At 54.8% G+C, this 22,910-nt stretch overlaps 1 protein-coding gene and 1 long non-coding RNA gene across 8 annotated transcripts in view; one reads left to right on the top strand and one right to left on the bottom strand.

Annotated features, from left to right (window-relative positions):
- The window catches only part of FGF1 (fibroblast growth factor 1), a 30,379-nt gene extending 8,103 nt beyond the window's left edge, over positions 1–22,276 (bottom strand). The window contains exons 1-2 of one of the 7 annotated variants that reach the window (XM_074603780.1): positions 2,941–4,338; positions 1,169–2,822 (exon numbers count right to left, since the gene is read on the bottom strand). The gene's annotated coding sequence lies outside the window, so the exon portion shown is untranslated. Of the gene's footprint in view, positions 1–1,168; positions 2,823–2,940; positions 4,339–19,452; positions 19,876–21,904 lie in introns of those variants that run through there. The other 6 variants (XM_074603782.1, XM_074603779.1, XM_074603785.1 and 3 more) reach the window with 6 other exon arrangements.
- LOC141749739 (uncharacterized) lies at positions 6,071–7,496 on the top strand. Its single transcript, XR_012589471.1, has 3 exons — positions 6,071–6,268; positions 6,362–6,454; positions 7,169–7,496. It is a non-coding gene; the product is annotated as an uncharacterized LOC141749739 (long non-coding RNA).
- Positions 22,277–22,910: the final 634 nt, after the last annotated feature.

The following is a 22,910-nucleotide window of genomic DNA, read 5'->3' as shown; positions in this document are numbered from 1 at the left end:
TTTAAGCAGCCACTGTGCCAAAACCCGAAGGCATCATCAGCCCGATAAGAGAAAAATGCTGTGAATGCCGGAGGTGAGAACTGCCGCTGCAGCCGGGGGATCAGGAGGTGCCGGGTGTGGGTGGGGACCAGAGTCCCACACGTATTCCAGGTATGTTCAAATTAATCTGAATGTTTCTAGCCTACAAACTACATTTTAAATCTCCCATGAATATGCTGACTTTCATATACAACGTTCCGCAGCGCTTATAGAGAAGTGGATTTATGAACAGAAAAAGACAGGGCACAGTATAAATCTAGATACGGGAAATTACTTTAAATGTCTTGTGTTCCCATAGCTATATTATGGAAAATATTATATAGTCACTGTTTATATAAATTTATATATTTATAGATGGTAAAAATGTCTCTTTAGCACCGAGTTGTGCTACTGGTAGGTTAGGATGGAGCCAGTTTCACACTGTGTGGGTTTGCCGTGGTACTTAGAGTGACCTGGGAGATATTGACTGCAACTCTTTGCAGTACACACACACATATATGCATATAATATCTAAACACCTGGCTGTAAACTCTTAAGTATTTAAATTTGGAAACGCAGCTGCAAGGAGGGGAAACTACTCCTTCAAGTGGATCCCAAAAGCTTGCAGAAGACAAAAATGGCTGCAAGTTGGACTGCTAAAAGCTGAAACCTTGGCCATAAAGACTTCATCGCTATCGCTGAAAACACAGCCAGCCATTGCAACCAGCTTTGGTGAGCACAGAGACTTCATCCCTTACCCTCAGGCATGTCCCCCTGCGGTTTCTACCAGAACAGAGAGATTTCCTAGGACAGGAAAACAACCGTCAAGTAAAAAAACATTCCCTGCCATCCCAGGCCTCAGTTCCTTCTGGTGGTTGTTGGTTCATAACAGCTTCTCTTTCCTCCTGACTATCAGCCCAGGTTTTGCTGCAGATGGAGGTGTTAAATCCCTAATACAACAGCTGATCACAGAGCCAAAATGCAGGGACAAATTATTTTAAACTTTTCCCCACTGCCATTTCTCCAGAACCATTTGGATCTTGTTTCGTAAGTCACCTTTGCTGGACCAACGCTACCAAGTGTTACTTTATCAGCCCAGCGCTTCCTCAGCTGTACGCTGGTTTGCACTGAAGGCTGTTCTGGTTCTTACCTGGGTTTAAAAATCCGTATTGCACATCTCCCCAAAGCTCGCTTTTGCTCTGGAGCTATTTGCAAAGCCCAAAGTATCAACTTTTTCCCAGGGGGTCTGGCCAAGTTTCACAGCCGCCTGTGCGGATGCCCCTGCTCCTGAATCGCACAGAGCCGGGGCCGTCTCAGCGCCCGTGAGTTCAGGTTTTGTGTGTTTGGAAGTTGTGAAGTTTTGCAGATCCCCCATTCGACACAGACCGGGTTTTTGGGGAGTGGTTTCTGCAGGTGATAGCACAGGTTAGCCCCGCCGTCCTGCGGTGAGGTTGGTGAAGCAACCCACGAGAGCTCAGAAGCTTTATGGCTCCTGGTGCCTTTCCAAAGCAGGTGACGGACTAGCTAAGTAGAGCTTCAAAATCCTTCTTGAACACAGTTCTCAGGCAGGTGAAATTAGGTATTTCTCAGAGTGTCTGGTCCCCAAATTTATTTTTCTGTCAAGAGCTCATACTTGTCATGTGGTAGTTCAGTTTTTAATGCCAACTGTCTGCCAAGCTTTCTCTGAACCGAAGCCTTCAAGTCATTCAACGTGGTCCACAAGGCTTTAGTGCTTTACTGAGCATTAGTCAAGACCAGCGGCATTGCGTAATTTCCTGGAACCAAAGCTTTTCTTGAACCTTTATCTGAGAGCAAAAGGCACTCAGAAGCCTCCTGGGTTGATGATGGATGGAAGGGAGAAACAAATATCCCAAAGCCAAGAGCTCCGATCAGGATCTCGGCAAACTTACGCTGCAGCCAGCACGAGCGAGGAGCGGGCAGGATGCTCCCCGTGCTCACATGAAGGTCTGCGCATTCAAGGGCATCCAGGGATGGCTTTAACAGAGCAGCCCCACTGGCAATGGCTTCTTCATTTCCACATATATCCTTTAAGGTTTTTTTGCTATTTTTAGAATTAATTCAGTGCTCGCCAGCTGCCTTTGATTCCACAAGAGAAGCTGAATGAACACTATTTTCCACTCCCATTGTCTCTCCTTGCTAAATACTATTGCTGTTCTCATACTTTTATGACCGTGGGGTCGGCACTCTACACACCACCACTCATGGCCCTACTATTATACTTTTGGCAGGAACATGTTAGGTTTTTATGGGAATTAAAAAGCATGAGTGAGAGAGAGAACCTGAACCAAAGACAACATAAAGGGCCTTATTTCTTTGGGTAGAAGCCCAACAAAATTATTAAATCGCTCAAAGCAGAACAGAAAGCAGCTCTCTCCAAGATGCTAAGCTGAGAGACACCACGCTCCAGCGGTTACTTGGTGACCCATGGAGAAAGGAAAATATTCCAAGAGGAGGTTGCTGTAAAAGGGGGATGGCTGCTGTTGACACTGCTGGTTGCACTAGGACAGTAAGTTCGAGTCCCGGTTGGAGAGTGTTTGTCCAAGACCAGCTGTGTTCACGGCTTTTTCCTCCTGCCCCTGTGTAACATGCTCATCCTCTTCACTCCTGTAGCTTTCCTGTGCTCTATTGCCTAAGAGAAAACCACCACTGGTTGAGAATGAATGGCATCATCACCGGGAGCTGGACCCAGGGCATCTGCTCCAGGGTGGGCCCAGCTCCATCTTCAGGCATCAGAGCAGAAGGTCCCACCAGCAGCCTGGGGACACTTGGTTCTTCCTCCTGGGCTGTGGAAGGAGATGTCAGAACCCCAAAAGATCAGAAATAGCTTTCTGAAGAAAAAAAAAAAAAGGACTTAAAAAGTGAGTTAAACCTGAATGTTAACTTTAACTAGGTCCTACTGACCTTTGGTGGCTGGAGCACTGCAGGGTGCGTGCTCCTTCCAGCAGCGAGGGGAGATGAGCCCTGCGCGGGACCGGAATAGCTGTGAAATTCTGAGAAGTTTGGGTTTGGTTCCAAACTTTATCACCGACCGCTGCCGTGGCCAAACCAGTGGCTTTGATGTGAAATCCCAAACTCTGCAGGCATCTGAGTCTGAACACTGAGGGCCGGTTACGCTGCCAATAACAAGCAAACTCTGTGTGAGCTCCAAAATAGCAGTGCAAGCTGGGGGCCATGGAAAAGGAGCGATGTCCTTTTCCCTTCCCATTTTAAAATTATTGCAGACTTCACTCAATAGTACACTCAATAGTGTTCTTCCCTTTGCTTGCATTACAAAGGCGGCCTTGATGAGAATTTTGGCAACTTGGGGGATTGCTAATGGCCCAAAAGTTTTTTGCATGTCTGGATTGCCAGGTCACACTCAGACCGGGCTGTTTGTGGCTTCAAGGGTATTCTTGTGGCTCTCTTGTGGCTCCTGTGACACAAATTTAGTGGCCAGCTAAGACTAACCTCCCAGCAGTACAGTGAGTGCCCCACGTTTTCGGTAGCAGCCTCAGCAGAGGAGCCAAGTGGAGAAGAGCCACGCTGGGTCCCATGGGGCTCCCAGCAGAGCTGGGCACCCTCCGGGCATGTCCCTCTGCCTGGAGGACTGTCCCTGCCGTGGTCCCTGCTCCCCAGGGGAACTAATTCCACACCTTCTCTGGCCAGCCCTCTGTACACATGCAGTAGCTGCAGACCACAAGGATGGGAAGTTGTTGCTTCTCACCTGGGAGATGAGCATCTTCCACAACCATCCACAAACCTTCACCCACCAGTTAAACTTGTTAGTAGCTTAATGAGCCATCTCATCAGAGGCTACCTAGACCAAGAGCGGTGAGGAACTGGGGGGAGAAAAAGTCCCTTGCCCTGTTGCTAAAATTTTTCTGCCTGTTTTTCTCTCATGCCCATTTCTCCAACACGTCCTTTCTGCTCCTATTTCTTTTGACTCCTCCTGACTTGCTTGAACAGATCCGTTTTCCTGAGATGGATTGCAGGAATTTTGCATGTTCAGGTTGCACCAGAGGCTGGTGGAGCCCAGCACGGTGTCTGCAGCTGAGCACGCTGGATCGTCAGCACAGCCTCCTCCCAACTCTGACGCCCAGACGGTGCCTCTGTCCCACGGTTTGTCCCTGAGGCTGTTAGGTGATCAGTTAAGGTGAGCCTATATTTTTTCCTCAAGTATAAAATACCTGGCTACTACAAGGAGGAAACCAGAAGTATCTCACCTACCATGGGTTAAAAAAAGGTTGGAGACTGACTCATATACATTAAAATTGTCCTTGGCTTTGTATACAATCCTTTATATAGGACTGGAAAGAAATGCTGTGGATGGCCTCTGTTAAGCACTCCTTCAGAAGAAGTGTGGATGCGTTGATGAAAAGTGCAGTTAATCCCAGTTGTCATCTATCTGATCAGATAAAGATCATCCAGCAAACTCCAAGTGGGCGAGAAGCCAACTAAACCCAGGAGTCCTCTAAGGTTTTGTCAGACTTCAGTTAATGAGACCAGTGTCTCCTGAATCGGGCTCTGGTGAGTTCAGTGGAAACACTGCAGTTGGTTTCACTTTAGAAAGCGTCATTTTCTCCATTAAAGCAGAAATCATGTTTCTTCCAGGGCGTGTGACTCAGCTGTGACCAGTCCGTGTCGCCTCCTGATGGGCTCCTTTCCCATTCCCACCTTTGACTGCAGCCACCTGCAGAGAGCAGGCGCTTCCCAGGCAGTTCAGACACGACGGATGGGAACGGGAAGCACTTACAGCAGGTAGAATATTTTTTAGAAATTCAGGTTCTGGCTTTTCTCCGCCCATTGCCTGTCCTGAGGCATTCCTGAAGCACCCTGTGCTCAGTGCTGGGTGACAGGTTTGGCTTTGGGGCGATCCAAGAACTGCCTGAGCGTGCAAACATCTCGCGGATAAACAGGGATTGTATTCATCATGAGTTTTAGAGATCCTTCGCGTGGGATGGATTTCCTCACCCAGGAAAGGATTAGAGATCAGCGAGAGGTTTCCTTGAGCCCCGGTTGCTCCAGGAGCTACAGCACAGTGGGTCTGGGGTGATCACCAGCACCGCCAACCTGCAAAGGCTGCCCCCTCCCAAGGGCTGGCGGTGCGAGGCACGGCTTGAATTCCTTCGACTATGAATCCTCTAAGAAGCAGTTAATAAATGATTAGGCAAAGCCTAGATATATAATGGATCTTTTTGTGCATATCAGCGGAATGCATTGGCTCATTTCTAGTCAGTGTTTATGGCAAGATGATTTTATCTCTAGTAATATGATTAACTGCTTAATGAAATATTTATCAGTCAGGTTTTACCCTTTGTAAGTGGAATATGCGGTATAAAGTGTGGGCAAAACTCTAGAAATTAATTTAACTAAGGCCTGCTGTCATCATCTCCACCAGAAATCACAGTCATTCCAGTTGGGTCACACTGGATTTGTGTTGGGTAAAACAGACAGGAGTGTAAATGTGAAACTTTTGGCAATTTACTGAGTGGGTATCACTAATGGCAAGAGTGAGCGAGTTCTTTGCGGAAAAAAAAAGGCTGCTGATAAACACCAGGAGCATCACAGTAAAGACAGATTAAGAAAAGGCTGTGTCCTGCCCGGGGGGAAGGGACAGGGGGTGCTCAGTTACGAACTGCAGCAGAGAGTAACCCACCACCATCCCTCGGGGCAGCATTTAAAAATAAATGACTGTACTAGAGAAGGGCATCTGGCTCCTGGTGAGGAGAGAAAATCCTATACTATTCGGAATGCCCTGGGGGAACCCTATGCCACTGGGCCACTGCCAGCCCCTGAGAAACGCATGTTCAGGGGTCAGGTCCCCACGGCTGCCCTCCTCCAGCCCCCCCAGCCCCCTCGCACCTTGGCAGCCCCAGACGGACGCTGTGGCACTGCCCCGGCCCCGGAGAGGAGCCCTGCCCAACCCGAGGTGCCTCTGTACCGCGCCGGAGAGGCATGAGGCCAGTGAGGCTGTATTTAGCCATTTTATGCCATCCCAACGTTGTTTTAGCTCCTGTCTCATCTTTCTGCAGAGCAGAGAGGGCCGCGGGGATGCGTGTGTGTCCTGGGGGCAGAACCGCAGGGGTGAGGACCTCCCCGAGCCTGCCAACAGCCAGATGTCTTGCTTTAAAGTCATGCGTGACTTTGCGTGGCTTTGAGGCTGGGACACCCCAGCTTCTTCTTTAAGCTGGGACATCTACTGCAGCATCTCAGCAAACTGGTGGTATCCGTGGGGAGACAGGAAAACAAGGTGATGATCCGCTTTCTAATTATCTTCCAGCCTCTCCCACCTCCCCACCCACGCCCTTTTGCAATCTGGTGATTAATTTAATTACGGTTCCAGATCCAGGAGCTGATCCAGCCGGAGAGCAGGAGCTTTGCCAGGAGGGTCTTGCCCCATGTGTCCTGTCTGGGTTCAGACCAAGACCATGGACGTGTACGTGAGCAACGCTGGCTGCAGAAGCAAATCCCATTGCCTCATGTGAGGGATTGAAGCGCTAGCTCCTGGAGCAAGCCAGATGCGTGGGAACTGCTGCATGGAAAGAACACACTGGACAAGAAGTTGCAAAAGCTCAGTCTCTCCAGCAAAGGATGGGGTAGAAGATGTGTTACACCCAGAGCATCCAGCACCTCTGGGTGTTGCAGTGGGAGATAATGCAATTGCCTGGTTATTGGGAGGAGCCCGGGGGTGGCTGCTGCTCCCCTGCCCTGTCCCTGGCTCCCTCCTTCCCTCCCCAGGAGAGCTCGGCTTTATTTTAAGACACCGTTCAGGGGTGAGGCCGGTCCAGCGCAGGCGATGCTTTCATTGCAGCACGCTCTGCGCTGGAGCTGCGGCTCTTCCCTGGGGACCGGGGTTGGAGCAAGGACCGTGGGCCCAGGGTTGGGCTGCCAGGGCCGTGGCCGTCACCGCTGTGCCGGTGCTGGCTCGGGTGACAGCCGGGAGCAGCCTGTGACCCAGGGCACCCAGTGCTCACCCCCTCATCCCAGGGGATTTGTGGTGGGCACCTCTAGCTCTGCTGCCCCAGTAGCACTGCAACAGGCATCCTAATTACAAAAGGCAATTAGTGGAGTGACACCGAGGGCTTCCCCTTCCCTCCAGGAGGCAGCATGCACTCCCTGCCTTTTACAAGTGCCCTTTTCCCCCTCGCAGGCTCACGCTGAGACCAACATAAAGCATCATCCCTCCCCCTGTGCTTTGCTGCAGCGCTGCTTCCCGGCACCTTGCTCCTGCGGACCGAGATGCGCAAGCACGGAGCAGCCACTAACATGTGCCACGAGTTACTCAGTCCTCATGGTCTCATCTCTGGCACCCGAGGAGGATGGCTGTGGGCCACCGAGGCTGCTGAGGACTCAGAGATGATGATCCAGGTACAGGTACCTTCTTTTGGGCGTTTTCCACCAGGCAGCGGGTGGTTAAGTGCAGGGCTGTGCTCGCCTCTCCTCCCTGTCTCTGCCTGTGTTTGCGTCCCAGGGGAAAAGCTTCTGGAGGGAGTGGAAATCACAAGGGACACTGTAAAAACAAATTGCTTGTTGCAGGTTGAAATGTTTTGTGGTGACACAGGAAACCCTTCTGGGCAGGGGGCACTTGGCGTGCCCTGGTGTGGTGACGGAGGGGTGAAGTGGCATCTCTCCCCTCGGCTCCTGACCGCAGGCGTGGGGGGGTCCCTGCAGCAGGGACCCCATCCACACCCTGCTCAGGACCCACTTCCCGGCAGGCAGGGAGGTTGGGCGGGGAGGTTAAGCTGGGTGACACTTCGCTTGGCTTGTGAATGTCACCGGCCGCCCGCCCCCACTGTCGTTGCAGGACACTGGGCAAAATGTCAGACCACAAAGCGGGAGCGTCGGGGCTGTCTGAGCTGGGGCTGCAGGTGCGGCTGCGCCCACGGACAGATGGATGGACAGACGGCAGTGCCGGCCGTCGCCGCTCCTGGCCATGAGCAAGCTTCTCATGGCTTTGTTTTCCTGCTCTGGTTATGGGCGCTTTTCTCCAGCTCTCCTCCCTTCTCTCTGTCTCTGGGAGCATTTCAGTGCGGGAGACGCAAACGCCTGGCTGCTTGCAGTGGGGAGCTGCTCTGTTCGCCGGCCAGCTCTGCCCAGTAAAAAGAGCAGCTGACACCAAATGACAGGTTCTAGCCCTGAAATTTTGCTCTATTCAATGCTCTTATGCCAAGGGGCTGATCTGGTTCTCCTGTTGTATCATATTCTGTCTGAGCCCTGGTCCCACCCCAAGCAAAACCTGCTGCTGATGTCCCCATCTCAGGTACGTGCCTGGTCACTGCTACTCTTCCTCCCCCTCTATCAGCCTCGAGCCCTCGCCAATCTCTCAGTGCTCAGACGGGTCCGAAACCTCAGTGTGCTGCTGCTAATAAGGCATGAGGCTTGGATTAGGAGCAAAAAGCAGGAATTTTCACGTGGTGTCGGATGCAACGCTTCCTGCAGCTGGCCCTCTGAAGGGTGGCCAAGCTCCATCAAGCGCTGGCTCAGGCTTCAAAACTGGGATTTGAGTTTGGGTTCAGACTTTATACCACGTCCATCCCCAAAGAAGCAGAGGATGCTGGAATTGAGGGTTTCATCTCCAGGCCAAGTGAAACCCCACATCCATCCTGGTGGTTAACCATCAGTAGACATATCATCACTCAGAAATCAAACTTCCTCCGGCATAGTTTCAGTCTTGGTTGTTCCAAGGAAAATCACTTGGTTTCTGGGTTCACCATAAGCTCAGCAGTGATTTACCAGGCTGAAAACGCGCAGGCAGTTAATTATGTTCATTCTGAAATATTTGTATAGGGACTATATAGCTTGTCTTCTTAAGTTCTAAGAAAAACTGGCTGGAAGAATTCTGTTCTTAATTCTGCTGCTTGATATTGATCTTATTTTATATTTAGCACCTGGTAGCTGATGCCCAACTTTTTGCTCTGAGTTGCCTGAGTAAATAGCTTGGGCTGTGTTTTCCTGCGCACGCTGTTGCTCAATAACTTAACAATGCAACAAAAGCTTGAGATAATAATTGCTATTACCAGGAAAATCCTCCAATAAATAATAATTTTCTTATCTGCATGACTTTAGGGCTGGAGAAAACGCCTTACGGTGTGAAAGTGCAGTGCATGAGAGCATGCAAGGAGAGTTTCAAATGAAAGATCGGAGCAAGGCAAGATTCAAAGCTGAATCTTGTTAAGTGCAGATGAGATGATCAGCAAAAAACCCCAGAATAATTAGCCGTGGACAACTAGCCACTGGAGTAAACTCGTGAGAGAAGCTGTGCATCTCCACCTCTCGCTGTCTGTAGAGCCAGACAGGTCTCTGCTTTGACCCGTGATCTTTAGGCAAAAATGGGGGGTTCTCAGGTGAAGGCAGTGGGTGGCTCTGGAGGCCCATGACCACCAGGCTGTCCCTTTGCCATCCTCCTTTCCAGCCTAGAAAGGAGCATGAATCACACACCAGGACATGCCAGGTCTTGCTAGAAGATACAGCCCTAATTCTGGTCCTCCCTGTCCCAGACAGGGTTGTACGGAGGCACCTGCGTCCCTAAAGAGGTGGGCACCAATTTGGTCCTTGCTGTGCCGTCTGTGAAGAAGGCAGCGCGACCGTGGCTGGGTGTCACGGGCAGGAGCTGCCAAGCCCGTTTCAGACACTGCCGCCAGTTTGTTTCCATAACGGTACCCTCAGAGGCAAGGGGATATTTTTTTGAAGGCTCTTCTACCCTTTCTCATCTCTGTAAACAACAAACCACCATAAAAAGCACGTCGCAGGCGAGAGGTCTGCAATTTTAACTACCTGACGGAACTCAGCTGCTGTCCCGAGCGCTTTGCGGAGCTGTTGGCGGAGGGGACACCCACGCCGTTTATTTCCAGCTCCCCAGTGGGCAGCCTAGAGACACGGGGATGTTTGTCCTGCCCGGAGTTTCCACAGCCGGTTTAGGGGAAAGCCGTGGGGTCAGGCTGGCCCACAGGGATGCAGCCGGGGATCCTAGTGATGACGGGAGGCAGAGAGATGCCCTGGATCATCTAAGTAGAAAAAAACCCCCAACCTAAACCAAAAAACTTTTGGACAAAAAAGGCAGCCTTGTGGCTCCCATGGGATGTGAGCATTGCTGTCCCTGCCGCACCGTGACAGTGCCGGGGCATGGAATAACCGGAGTGCCGGGAGCAGGCTGCAGTGATCTGCTTGCAGGGACTTCACATGCTGATGTTAATGTTTTACATGTTTACAGAGTGTATCCATCCCAGTGCAATTCATAAGAGATTCATCCTAGCTCAGCTGAATTTTAAAAAATTACATAAATGCCCCCCAGAATAGGCAGTGTTCCCCTTTGAAACCTGGCTGGTCTTGGGGCACAAACGTGGTCCAAACCGTGCTGGCACACAATAACATCCCCCCAAACGCCGGATGCTGCCAGCTGCCCGCCCCAGTCGGCAGGAGCCAGTCACCGGGCCCCAAGGCACCTGCTCGCGGAAGCCCTGGGATGCAGCAGCCAGCCCGGAGAGGGGCCAGGGATGCAGCCAGGGGTACACACCATGACGCCGCCATGTGCCAGCTCCATGGGCCGGGGAACAGCGGCTGCCGTCCCTGCCTGCCTGGCCAGGGGTGCCACGGCTGGGACCCCAACGGGTTTTTGTCTTTTTCTTGCTCAGGAGCCACGTGCTCAGCCCCTGTGCTGGGGTGCAGGGTCCCCAAGGAGTAAATGAGCATCCCCCGACCGCCCGCACCATTCCCTGCGCTTTGGGTGGCATCCACAGAGGATCGCACCCGCAGCAGGTTTGGTGTAAGGTACAACCCCCCCCACTGGTAGTTTAGGAGTTAGTTAGGAAACTCTTCCCATCGGTCGGAAGCTTTTTAGAACACCCTGTAGCAAAGGGAGCATTAAGGAAGGGGAAGGGAGGGTGTTTTACTCGATGTTAAATGCCTGTATTTTATGTCCAAGATTTGACTTGCAATTGAAACTCAAGTATAAAGGGAGATGGAAATTCCAGTGGAAAATGTACCCAATTGAGTAGAATTCTTATGTGTAACATAAACATGCCCTGTGAGGATGTGCAGCTGTTAGAGAATTAATGAGTGACCTCTCTGGGGAAAAATATAATCAGAGTGGGTGAAAGGCAGGGCAGTTTTGGGGAGCTGCCAGGCCGCGGCTGTGGGAACGGCCCCGCACAAGGTCTGGGGGAGGTTTGGAAACGTGCGGAGGGGACAGGGTGGTCCTTCTCCTGCTTGGACGGTGCAGGGATGCAGAAGGTCGCTTGTGCCCATGGCCGCGTGTGTGCCACTGTCCCAGGCAGCGTGTGGCAGGGCAGATGTCGTCCGGCACTGAGCTCCAACCACCAGTATCGCTGTCAGGGGGCTGTATGGCGTGCAGAGAGTCCCTGTCAGAAGCAATAGCTTGGATCTGGAGTTCATCTGCTGCTGCACAGGCTGGATTTGTCACGGTAAAGATCTCCCCCTCCTGACCGCCCGGGCAGCACGGGACGAGAGCAAGCGTGTGAGAGAACTCGCTTGGGCTCCTGCTCGTGTTCTCTGTGAGCCAAACCCACATCAGACAGGCTCGGCGTGCAATTCGGGGGCCACCCTGAGCAAGTGAGGGTGACCGTGCCTGGACCCTCGGCTTGCAGGCTGGGCAAGCTGCCTGCCTACAGACTCTGGGCTGGGGATGCTCGGTGGGAGCCAAGCCCAGAACGTTGACTGTGCACCTTGCACGGGCCACCATCGGGGCTGGCCCCACCTCGGGGTGGTCGGTGCCTCTTGCAGGATCCAGGGAAGGGCCCTGATAGGGTAGAGGAGCACTGTCTGGCAGTGCCAGGGGGAGATTTTACCTGGCCCTGCCATCCTGTCCGTGCAGGGTGACAAGTGGAGGAGGCGGAGGAGGTGTGAGGTTGGCGAGGAAGGGCATGAGCAGCACTGGGCACCAGGAGGTTGTCCCCAAGCAGCGCTGGGGATGCCTGAGGACACTTTTGGAGGAGAAGCAGTCCAACCATGGTCTCTGCCAGTGGCTTGCACAGAGCAGCGGCAAGAGCTGCTCTGGGAGTTGCTGCTGGCCAGCTCGGGCCTTCTGCAGAAATAAGGTCCCTGCATGGGCGAGTGCTGGCAGGGCTCGTCTGGAGGTGGGACAGGCGGATTTACTAACTCCAGAGACGTGGGAAGAAAAGATCTGAGGTCACGGCTGACGCCCAGATTTTGGCTTTTGAAGGACAGATCTAAATTAAGGGCCAGAAGCAAGGGCAGACGCTTTGAGCACAAGAAAGTCGTGAGTCATTTATGAACTGTGTGTCTAGACCGTTGTGGGCAAAGGGCAAACCTCTGGGAGGACAACTCGGACAGGACACCACCACTCCAGAAATGAGTCCGAAGGGAACAAAAGGGTTTTGGATGTCACCCTGTGAATCAGTGGCACGGAGCCAGGGCTGGGGCTGGCACCTTGGGCACTGCAGCCAGCCCGGCTCCCGCACCCTGTGAAACGCTTTGTGCGGAAAACCCTTTTCTGCTTCTTTTCTAATCTTTGTCCTGAGTGTTGACTGTCAGGCTCGGATGCCTCAGGGCTGGAAATGCAGCCTACGAGATGTCTCCTTGGTCCATCCCCAGTCAGCCCGCTCGCTCCGTGTGCTCTCCCTGGGTGAGGGAGAGGGTTTGGGATGCAGGAGCAGCATGTAAGGGGGTACACACCCTGGGAAGGGGGCACACATGCAGCGTGAACCCCAGTAAGGGGGCACACACCTGATGGTAAGGGGGTAGACAGGCAGCATGAACCCCAGTAAGGGGGCACACAGGCAGCAGGCACCCCAGCAAGGGGCTCTGCAGCCGCAGGGGGGCTGTGGGAGGTCGCATATGGGAGCAGGGAGGGTTTGGTGGTCCCATACCGAAGCCACGGGCACCAGGGGGAGTGGTGGCAGGGAGCGGTGCTGTGTCCTGCTGCCGGGCAGAGCGTGGCACCTTCTGCACCTGGGCTTGAAGGAGGAAGATGGTAATTGCTCGCTGACCGTAATTACTGCCCTGTGCTTTAAAGCCCGGCACTGGGTGGTGGAGCGGTGACCCGCGGCCACAGGGAGCTCCAGGCTCTCTCACCCAGCGTGATGGATTCCCATCTATGCTCCTCAGGTTTCCAGCTTTCTGGAACAGCTGCCTTTTTCACATCAGTAAGCGACTCTGTGTGCAGTATTTCGGTCACCAGATCACTTTAATCACTGCTTTTCCCCTCTGCTCTCCTCTCATTTTTATCTTTCTTTCTCCGCTGGCACCACTCTGGAGGCTGCACTTTTCTGGGGTGATTTCATTCCTCTTAAAGTGCCTGTGTCTCATCCTGGGAAGGGTCAGACCCGGGGATTTGGGAAAGCACAAAGAGAAGGGGAAAGGGGGCTCTTCTGAATTCACTTTCGAGTTAGGTAAGACCCAGATGAGCGGGGTTTTTTACCTTATTAAAACAAAGGTTAAGCTTTAAGCTGGACCGTGGATGTGCATTAAGATGCTATGCTGGGGTTAACAGACTAATACTTAGCGCTGGCTGTGTATTAGCTATTCTTGAAAGGAATTTATAAATATTAGCCATGGCACTCTTGGAGGGCCTATGTTAGCCTTTTTCTGCCACGTTTAGCAGCTGGGAAAATGAAGCATTTTTGTTATGCTCTTTTCCTTAGTGAGCAAGCTTTAGGAAAGAAAAGAAGGGCTTGTGGTGGCCAGAGTTCTGTTGCCTTCAGCCGCGGGGTACCCAGCAGCCCTGCCTCTGCCGCCGACCCCGGCACCGCCAGCCCCGTCCCTCAGGAGGGCAGTGCCACCACCATGGTGAAGACCCCACGCATACAGCACTTAGAGTTTGTAAAATCTGCAAGTCACTGATGGCTTCTGCAAGGCCTCAGCGTCTGCTTCTGTTCTCCAACAGCATTAAAACAACAGACACTGGTGTTAGAAACAAACAAGGCAAAAAATAGTAACCACTATTACTGAGAAATACTGAGTCAGGCATCCTCTTTAACAAACAGGGAGAGAGGGAGGATTGCTGCATTCATAAAGGCCACACAACACGCCCGGGCAGAGATACCATGACAAAGCAATTGTCTCTCTCTCTCCCGCTGAACTGGTTTTCAACAAATTCTTCTGCAGAGAGATTTCCATTGTGAGCCGTTTGAAAGGCAAACCCAGCCAGGCCTGCAGCCCGGAGGATAATCACTCGCAGTTCTGCAGCGGCAGAAAATGTATACGGGATTTCTAGAAGTGTCCCCCACCAGGAGTCATTGCCCGCCGTGTTCCAGAGGGCGATGCATCCGCACCCGGGGCCAGCCGAGGCAGAGCAAGGGTCAGGGCTGGCTCCACCGGGCACCTCCCCGGAATATTCTCATTTAGGGAATGTTTACTGAAAGGGTTTGTAAGGTACAATGCAAGTGCCAACATGTAGCTCAAAGCCCTGGTGGTGGCCTCTCTCAGCTGCAAGGGCAAATACACCCCAGAATATATTGCTCTCCATGTTCTGGTGGCAGCCGGTTCACATGAAAAAGTTCAGGTTTGGGGCCATCTGGCAGAAAAGCCCTGAGCCCCCGCCCTGCAGCTCTGCTCGTGCCCAGGGTCCTGTCCCTGGCCCTCGCGCTGGCTTTCTGCTGGCACCCGGCTCGGGAAAGGTGGGAAATGCTTCCCTCGGGTCTGCTCCGACTGCAAATTCCTGGTGGCCATGACTTTCCCTGTGGGCTGAGCCTGCGCCCGCGCTGGATTAGAGGGATCGGGGTGATGGTCGGGCTTCGCCTTCTGGGAATTTATCTGTAGCTGGTGATAGGTTTGGTTTGACTTGTTGTTAATGCTCGTCTTTCTCCACTATTCATTGCAAGCTCATATTTCTGGATGCTAATTTAGAGAGAGCTACATCCATCTCATCTAAACACCTGCGATTTTGGGGGTTATGAAATTGAGGATGATCAAAGGGGTGTTGTTTAAGGCACTGGGCGAATGTGCTTGGCATCCCTGAGTCTGGCATTCCTGCGGTTCTGGGGAGGACGGTACTGCTTGAGAAGGCAGACCAAGGCAGCCCCAGCTGTCTTTTCAGAGGTCGCTGTGCAATTACCCCAAACTGGTGTTTAAACAACACAGGGCCAGGCTGACACCCCAACTCTGACAGGAGTTGCCCTGGGACCCCCAAGACTGCCAGGGGACGGGGCACCACCAGCCGCATTCCCTGCGCCTCCCTGCAGCTCTGCCCCGCTCCCACGGCCGCCCGTGATGGATCCCATCCTGAAACAGCACCAGGCTCCGAGAGGCGTCACCTCTCGCTTGATAATCTTTGTTTCCTGCTAAGCAGAAGCCAAAAGCTAACAGGAGTTTCTGTAATATGCGTGTGCTCCCATGTGTGTGTTTCCCTGGCCCTGCACCCTCCAGCCAGCAGCCTCCAGAGACGTGGCTGGAAGCAGCCGTGTCCGGCACCGCTCCACCGGGCCCTGCTCCCGCTGCTCCCAGAGGGGTAAGACGACCGTCCCCTCCCCGGGTACGGGCATGGGGCTCTGCCGTTGCTGGCACCCTGAGCGCAGCAGAGGTTTGCACTGGCTGTGGGTGGCCTTTGCGCCTGAAGGTGACACCAGCATTTGGGAACTGGCAAGCCCAGGGAGCCTGCAAGGGTCAGAGGCTCAAGGAATTTGGACTTAGAAAAGCATATCTGAATTGTGCGCAAGTCCGGTGTGCGCAAGTCCGCTGTTCTGTTAGGGGCAAAAAAACCCCCAAGCTTGGTTTATCTGGTTTATAAGGGGTGCTTGCAGTTAATTTTAAAGCTGTGGGTGGTGGAGAAGGTGCGTCTTCACCCCTCCTCCTCCACCCAAATCACTGTCAGACGTTGGCTGGGAGAGCTGGGAGTCATGGGCAGGGGCTCTGGCGGTCCCACCAGCGAGTGGGTCTGCTGGCTCAAGAGGGGTCTGGTACTCAACCGAGAACACGTCCAGATTGTCACCAGAGCCCAGCCATGGTCTCGGTTGGAGCCCGTGGGACATGGGATTTGGGACATGGGACATTACAGCTGCCCCCCAGCACGTATGTACTACCGGACACCCTCCTCAGGCACATACTGGTTTTCTAAGCCTTTGTGACGCACCTGAAAATGGATGGACTCTGCCCCAGCACCACGAGAGCCGCCCGAACCCAGCAGCCGGGTCTGGGTGGCACAGCGGGATCCCAGCCTGGCCACAGGCAGCCAACGCCGCTCCTCGCCCCAGCGAGACACACAGCGCGCAAACGGCAAACAAACACCAGAAAACTCTCTCTGTCCTGTGTGTAGGAAAACCACCCAGCGCCATCCAGCCCTGCAAGTCTGGCAAACTGAGGCAAATATTTGCAGACCAAAAAAAAAGACCCAAGGGGCAGAGCCAGGAGTGACCAGTGCCACACAAAGTAAGTAAGAAATGACCCCCCGTCCCCATGGATGTGTGGCACCGAGGGGAGGGGGGTGCAGCACGGGGGAGGGCGTTTACTACAGGGGATGCTGAGGGTGTGCGTGGCCGCCCCGGCGCCCTCATGAGTGTCACCTGCAGCAAACCTCATCTTAAGGGTGGCCGTGGGCACCCCGAGAGGGGACACAGCCCCGCAAAGCCAAAGCCTCCCACGGCCAACCCGGGATCCACAGGCAGCAGAATGGCACTGCCTCAGTCACCAGCTAGCCGTTCTTATACCATTAAAATAAAAATCAGCGATTGCCTCCTCATTGAAAAGTTACAACTTTCTTTCTCTAATTAGTACCCTAAAGCGAGGCTTATTTCCTGCTGAAATGTGTGTGCTTGTGGTTCGGGATTGCGATGGCTCTTAAAAACCCTTCTTTGTGCCTCCTCCCCCAGACTGCGGCTCGCGCAAACAAGAGCTGGCTGAGCGACGGGTGGAAGCATTTGCGGTTTGGTTGGGTTCCTGCGCTAATTAAGGGCCACATCCAGCTAGGAGCCACCTAGGAGCTGGTGAAAACTGCACCCAGCTGCAAGGAGGCTCGTTTCTGCAGGAAAAGGGCAGTAGTGCTTCCAAAACAACCCTGGGAATGTTCCTTGCGACAGGTAAACACAGTCCTGGAGGGGAGGAAGAGCCGGGAGCGCAGAGGGGTGGGAAAGCAGCTGTTATTTCTTTAATTTCTGACTTGGCACAAAAGGAGAAAACAAATTTAAGAAGGTGCTTGAAATTCTGGTTTTGGTTTCTTCTACGAGTGCGTCATTGGAAGCACATTGAAATAAGAGGAAAGAGACTGAAATAAACCCACCGCGGCTATTACCCTTATGGGCCTTGTGACTTAGCCCTGACTCCTCATTACAACCGTGCTCTGAGCTGCTCACTGCTACCTAAGCCAAACCAAAGATACCAAATATAAAGACAAATTGCTGCAAGCTCGAATTGCCGTGGCTGGGTGGGTGCAGGTGCTGTGCACGGCCGAGCCCCCGCACACCCCCACGGCTCCCCGGGGCCACACATCCTTATCGCTCCCCTTCCACCTCCCTCCGCATCTTGGCTTGTTCCTGCCATTCAGCCAAGGGGAAAACCCTGACAAAGCAGACATAGGGTGACACAGAGCTCACAGGTCACCGCTGTGCTGGGGGACAGGGGTCCTGGGCGCCATGGGGCTTCAGCTGGAGGAGCAGCAGGCAGGAACTGAGCCACACAGCTGACGGGGAATAAAGTGGAAGGAGCCGTAGCCAGCTGCATGATGAGCTGCCTCAGTTGGGAGGAAGATCAAGGTCTCAGGAGTGGGAGGAAGGCCAAAGTCATTTGGGGAGCTGGGGAGGGAAAGTCTATCCCCCGGGCTGGGGTGGAGCTGGGAAAGAAAGTTTATCCAAAGGGCTTGCAAAGCTCTGGGTCTGGCTGGAGACCTCAGTGGACCCAAACTCTGTCCAGCCCTAATCCAAAGTGCGTGCTCCTGCGCACCCTGAGTGCTCGGAGCGGCCGGAGGAAGCGGGGTTGACCCGGTGTTGCAGGGAGAACAATTGGACATTGTGCTGCCTTATCGCCACCGAGCCCGGTCCTGCCCTTAGGAACCAATTACACTTTAGACCCCTGTTTGTGCAGATCTTCCCGTACGTCTCAGGCGCTCTCCAAGGCGATGGCCGCAGGGCTTGAGAGGTGCCTGGGCTCCCCGTTACCATCGTTGGCAGCCCATCTGCCAGCCAGCGGGGATAGGGGTGATGCTGGGGTGCTCGCGCGCAGCTTCCCCCGGAGCAAACCCGGGAGCAGGGGGGTGGCGAGGTGATGCTCCCGCCAGGATGGCAGCCATCCAGAGGGTGGCTGAGGGGGCTGGTGGGGAGCGCAGGGAGATACTGGTACATCTGAGCGATAGGCAGGGCTGGGGTGGCAGCCCAGGCACCCACGAGACATTCGACATGCCCCCCGCACGGCAACGGCACCCTGGGCTGCGTGGGTCGCAGCCGGTGCTCAGCCTGCGGAGCCCCCGGGCAAGGCGAGGGGTGCGTGCCTGGCACGGGGTGCTGAGCAGCTTGAGGTGCGAACGGCACAGGTGCGGAGCGGGGTGTCACTGGGTGCCCCGCCAGGAAACCAGGCAAGTGGTACAAAATTCATTTAAGCCGCTTTGTTTCCATCTTATCTTGTTCAATCCCTGCTCTTACTCATTTTCTCCTTACCTGTCTCACCAGCATTTCCCAGGCTGGATCCTGACCCCTCCCAGCTGAAACCACCCGTCCCAAATGCTGCTGGGATGTGGGGACACCGGAAGAGCCAGGGGAGACACGGCTCCAGAGCCGAGGAGGAATCGATGCTCCGATGCTCCGACACTCAGCACTTACCCTTTGGGCAGGGAAAGGTGAGAGGGAGCAGAGCTTGGCTACACACAATTGCTTCTAGTAAGATCTGAACTTACAAAATATTATGCAAGTTAAAACATATTTTTCAGTAGGACTTGGCTGTCTGGCTACAGTAGCCCCAAGGACTTATTTTTTTTAAGGAAACATTATTTTTTTTTGCATCAAAAATGAACCATTTTATAATGCTGTGTCACTTCAAGAAAATTCCTATATTTTTTTAGTTGTGGGTTTTTTGGTTTGGGGTTTTTTTTTAGTTTTTTTTTTTAGTTTTTTTTTTTTTAATGGTCCAAATATTGTGTTTTGCAATTTAAAATGCTTTTTAAATTCCGATTCAAATTCTGATCCAGGCTTCTGCCCAAAGCTTTAGGTTAATTTGCAGTAATGTCGAGGTTGCAATTTGAAATGACGCTCCCGTTTTTGGAACCCTCCCTCTCTCCGGGGGGGCGGCGGTCTGGGGGGTTTTGGCTAAGTCAGGTGGGGAGCGGCACCCCTGAAATCCTGACTCTGTCCCTGGAGAAGGGACCTGGTTCCTCCCCCGCTCCTGCGCTCCCCCCCGTCCCCGTCCCCGTCCCCTCGCTGCCGCCCCGCGGGTGTCCGCGCAGAGCCCCCCCGGGCAGCCCGGGGGGGGTCAGACCCACCGCCCCCGCCCCCTGCATCGCGCCCCCCCCCCACCGCATCGCCCCCCGCCGGCACCTACCGCCGGCTCCGCGGTCCTGCCGGTGTCGAGCGAGGGAGGGAAAAGGGAGAAAATAAATTAAAAAAAAAAAAAGAAAGATGCTGCTGCTGAAACGCTGCCTCTGGGCGGCGGGAGGATGCCGGAGGGGTGTGGGGGGAAGGGGGCGGCGATGCCCCGTCGCACCCACCCTCCGGAGCGCCGGTCACCTGCGGGGGGGCTGCGGCGGGCGCTGCCTGCGCCGGCGGGTCGGCCCCGGGGCGGGGGGCTGCCGACGGGCCTCCCACCGCCGGGGACAGGGACAGGCGAACCCCGAGAGTGGAGGAAAAGCTCTTTCTCCCGCTCGCTTTTCCCCTTCCCATCCCTGCTGTCCATGGCATTTCTGGTTATTTCAGACGCCCCCTGCCCCCGGCCCCCATCAGCTCCCGAGGATCGCTGGGGCGGTGGGGACGGGGGTCTCTGCCCTCCCTGTGGGGCAACCGGGGAGAAGGGGCTCCGCCGGGCATGGCTGTGCCAACGCTGGCACCACGCTTGGGCTGGGAAGAGCTTGGCCTTAATGCTGGAGCGCTGTCGGGAGCACCGTCAGCCCGAGAAAATGTGGCTCCAGCTCCCCAAGGACGGGGATGCCTCGATGGAACTTGTGCATGGTGCCGACGCCGGCTCTGCGGCAGGGCTGCGCTCCAGGGCCTCCCTGGGAGCCCGCGGTGGGCTCGTGAGTGCTGGCGGTGGGATCATGGGTGCTGGTGGTGGGCTCGTGGGTGCCGGCAGTGGGCTCATGGGTGCCGGCAGTGGGCTCATGGGGTGCCAAGGGTGGGCTCATGGGGTGCTGGCAGTGAGGTCCTGGGGTGCAGGCTGCACAGCGTGTGGAGGCTGCGCGTTTGCTGGCTGCAGCGCTAAAGAAGCAAGTGCGATGACTTCACAGCTTGGCCTGCCTCCACGCCTGCTTTGATGTGGTGTTTGAGCTGCGTTATCTAAGGCTCGCTCAGAATAGGCTTTTAGCCCGTGTATTTGGCCAGGCAGTCCCCGCTGAAAGTACACTGAGCCCAGATGTTTTGATAAAAACCTTTGATTGCAGTTAGTTGACAGCAGTTAGTGGGGACGGGTCCCCTAATGCATCCAACAGCACAGGTGGACTCTGAGCTTTCCTAGCATGTTGATATTCCTTTTTTTTTTTAGTTTGAACAAGCCTGCACAAGATTCCCTCCTGCCATTTCAGCCACGTGTTGAAAATAGAAAGAAAAAATAAAAATGATGTAGCCAAACATTTCTGTATCTCAGAAAAAGACTGGTCCTGGCTTTGGCTCACGTTTCCTGGATGAAAGGCATTTGGGCTATTAGGATATGAAGAACATTAGGAAATGCAGCTCCGTTGTATCATGCAAGGGAACATCCCCCTTGTTTCAGAGCTGTGGGGTGACCATACCCGCTCCTTGTACCCCCAGCCCTCCCTGCTGCTCGCCTGGCCCTCCTCACCCCACTGTTGTGGCCAGAATCGGCAGCTCTGATGCTGTGCAGGGCCCGTGGCACCACTGATGGCATCCTGCCAAATTTAGCGTTGTGTCCTTTCTGCCCGTCCTGAAGGCAGCCGGCCTGGGACCGAGCCAACAGCGTGGAGCAGACACTCGCCGCTACCGCCGGGTCCTGCGCTGCTCACCAGAAAGATGAGCAGAAAGTCCCTGCCTTGGCCGAAGCCCAGATCCTCATGGTGCCGCGGCTGCCCCCGGGCCCTGCTGCTGTGCTGAGAGCTGTCGGGGATGGGGATGGCTGCCCCCCGGCCAGCTCTGCCTCCTCTTGCCCACCCAGCCTAGCCCTGCCCGGGGGGACCCCGTTGCAGCAGATGCCCGTGTTATTTCCCAGGCTTTTGGCACCTGGCTCCTGCTCCTGCCTGAGAATGTCTGCTGGCCTCCACGGCTATGAGTCCCATAAATAATATATACTTCTTGAGGTTGTTTGGAAGTGGAGTGAATAATTAACCATAGAGCCGCTTTCTGCCCCGAGGAAGCGGTAGGTGCTCCTCTCTGCCTGGCACCCGCTGCCCCAGCGGCTCCTCTCCCCCCGCGCCCCACTCACGCAGCAGAGACGATTTACACAAAACTTTCTCCAAGCCTGGTTTAAAATGAGACCCACGAGATCCCCCAGGTCCCAGGCTTTGCTTTCATCCTTTCCTTGGAGCTGGACTGCAGAAATGGCTCAGCAAGTGCTGCTCAGCCCAGTATGGGCTGGGAACAGCCCGGGAATGGAAAGTCCCCCCCTCCTGTCCCCCTGCCAGCTCCCTGCCTCCAAGCCCGGCGAGAGGAAAAGGAAACCCCAGTTATTCCCCCAGCGACACACACCCAGCCCAGCCTGCAAACTTGGCCAGGAGTTAACCAGGAACGTGCCGCAGACCATTCGGGAAGGGGTTGCAAAGGCCCCAGAGGGCTGATGCCGTGCCCAGGGTGGGGGACACACACCGGGGGATGCTGGCGGAGGCACTCACCTGCCAGGTTGGGGTGCAGGGGACGGGGTGGTGCTGCACCGTGGGGACAGCCAGGAGACGACGCTGCCAACCTGCACCAGGGTGGGCAGGAGCGGCCCGGGATCACCCTACCCCTCGCCCCGCTGCCCTGGGGGGGGGTAACGCACCCACACCCGCACGCCCTCGCACCACTCACGGGCAGCGTCCCTCAGACGGGTGCGGGCATCGGGGCTGTGACAGATCCCGGGCAAAAGTTGGCGTTGGCTGGTGGGCACCGTGGCGCACGGGGTCCGAAGCGGCACCGCGGCTGGCAGCACGGACCGCCGCTCTGCACCCACATGGGACAAGGAAGTATGGATAATCCTTCGCCTTGCTATTTTTTTCCTCTCATGTGATCTTGTTTTTGGACTGCTATTTTGGGGCTGGACTCCAGCCCAGGTGAAAGAGAAGGATTTAATCCAGCCTCCCCCACCATCCGCAGGCCTCCCAGGACCTCTGCCTGCCCGCCTGGAGGATGGGGTTAAACCCTGCTGCCAGCTCCGGTTCCGTGTGTGCTTCCCAGCCCTTTCCCTCTCTGCTGTGAAGCCAATGGACTGCTTCTGTAGCCGGAGCATGATGGAATGAGGCTGCGGTGTGCACCGTGCCTGGCTGCCCCTCTGCCCCGTGCCCCCAGGACTCGGCACAGCTGTGGAGTCAGAACCGTTTGCCCTCTTTCTGCCCATTTCCCCCCCAGAAAACAGCCTGTCAGGAAGTTGACGGGAGATAAATAGATAAATAAATAAATAAATGCTCGCAGTTCGCAGCAGCCTTGGCACAAACTGATGCGAGGCCTGATGCCACAAACCACTCATCGTCCCCCCCGTGCCGCCTGCGAGCGTCCCACCAGTGCTTGAAGGAGGTGGGTGTGCATGGAGACGGCGGAGGCGGGGAGCTGCTGGGGGTGCCCCCCCATCATGTGTGGGAGACCAGGGCCTGCGCTGCAGCGCGCACGTGTCCTGTCCATCCCTGACCCAGGATCTCCTCTGGG

The sequence above is a fragment of the Larus michahellis genome, chromosome 11, assembly GCF_964199755.1.
Source record: "Larus michahellis chromosome 11, bLarMic1.1, whole genome shotgun sequence".
NCBI classification, from domain to species: domain Eukaryota; kingdom Metazoa; phylum Chordata; class Aves; order Charadriiformes; family Laridae; genus Larus; species Larus michahellis.
The sequence above is the reverse complement of the archived record's forward strand: the minus strand, read 5'-3'. Positions and strand labels throughout refer to the sequence as shown.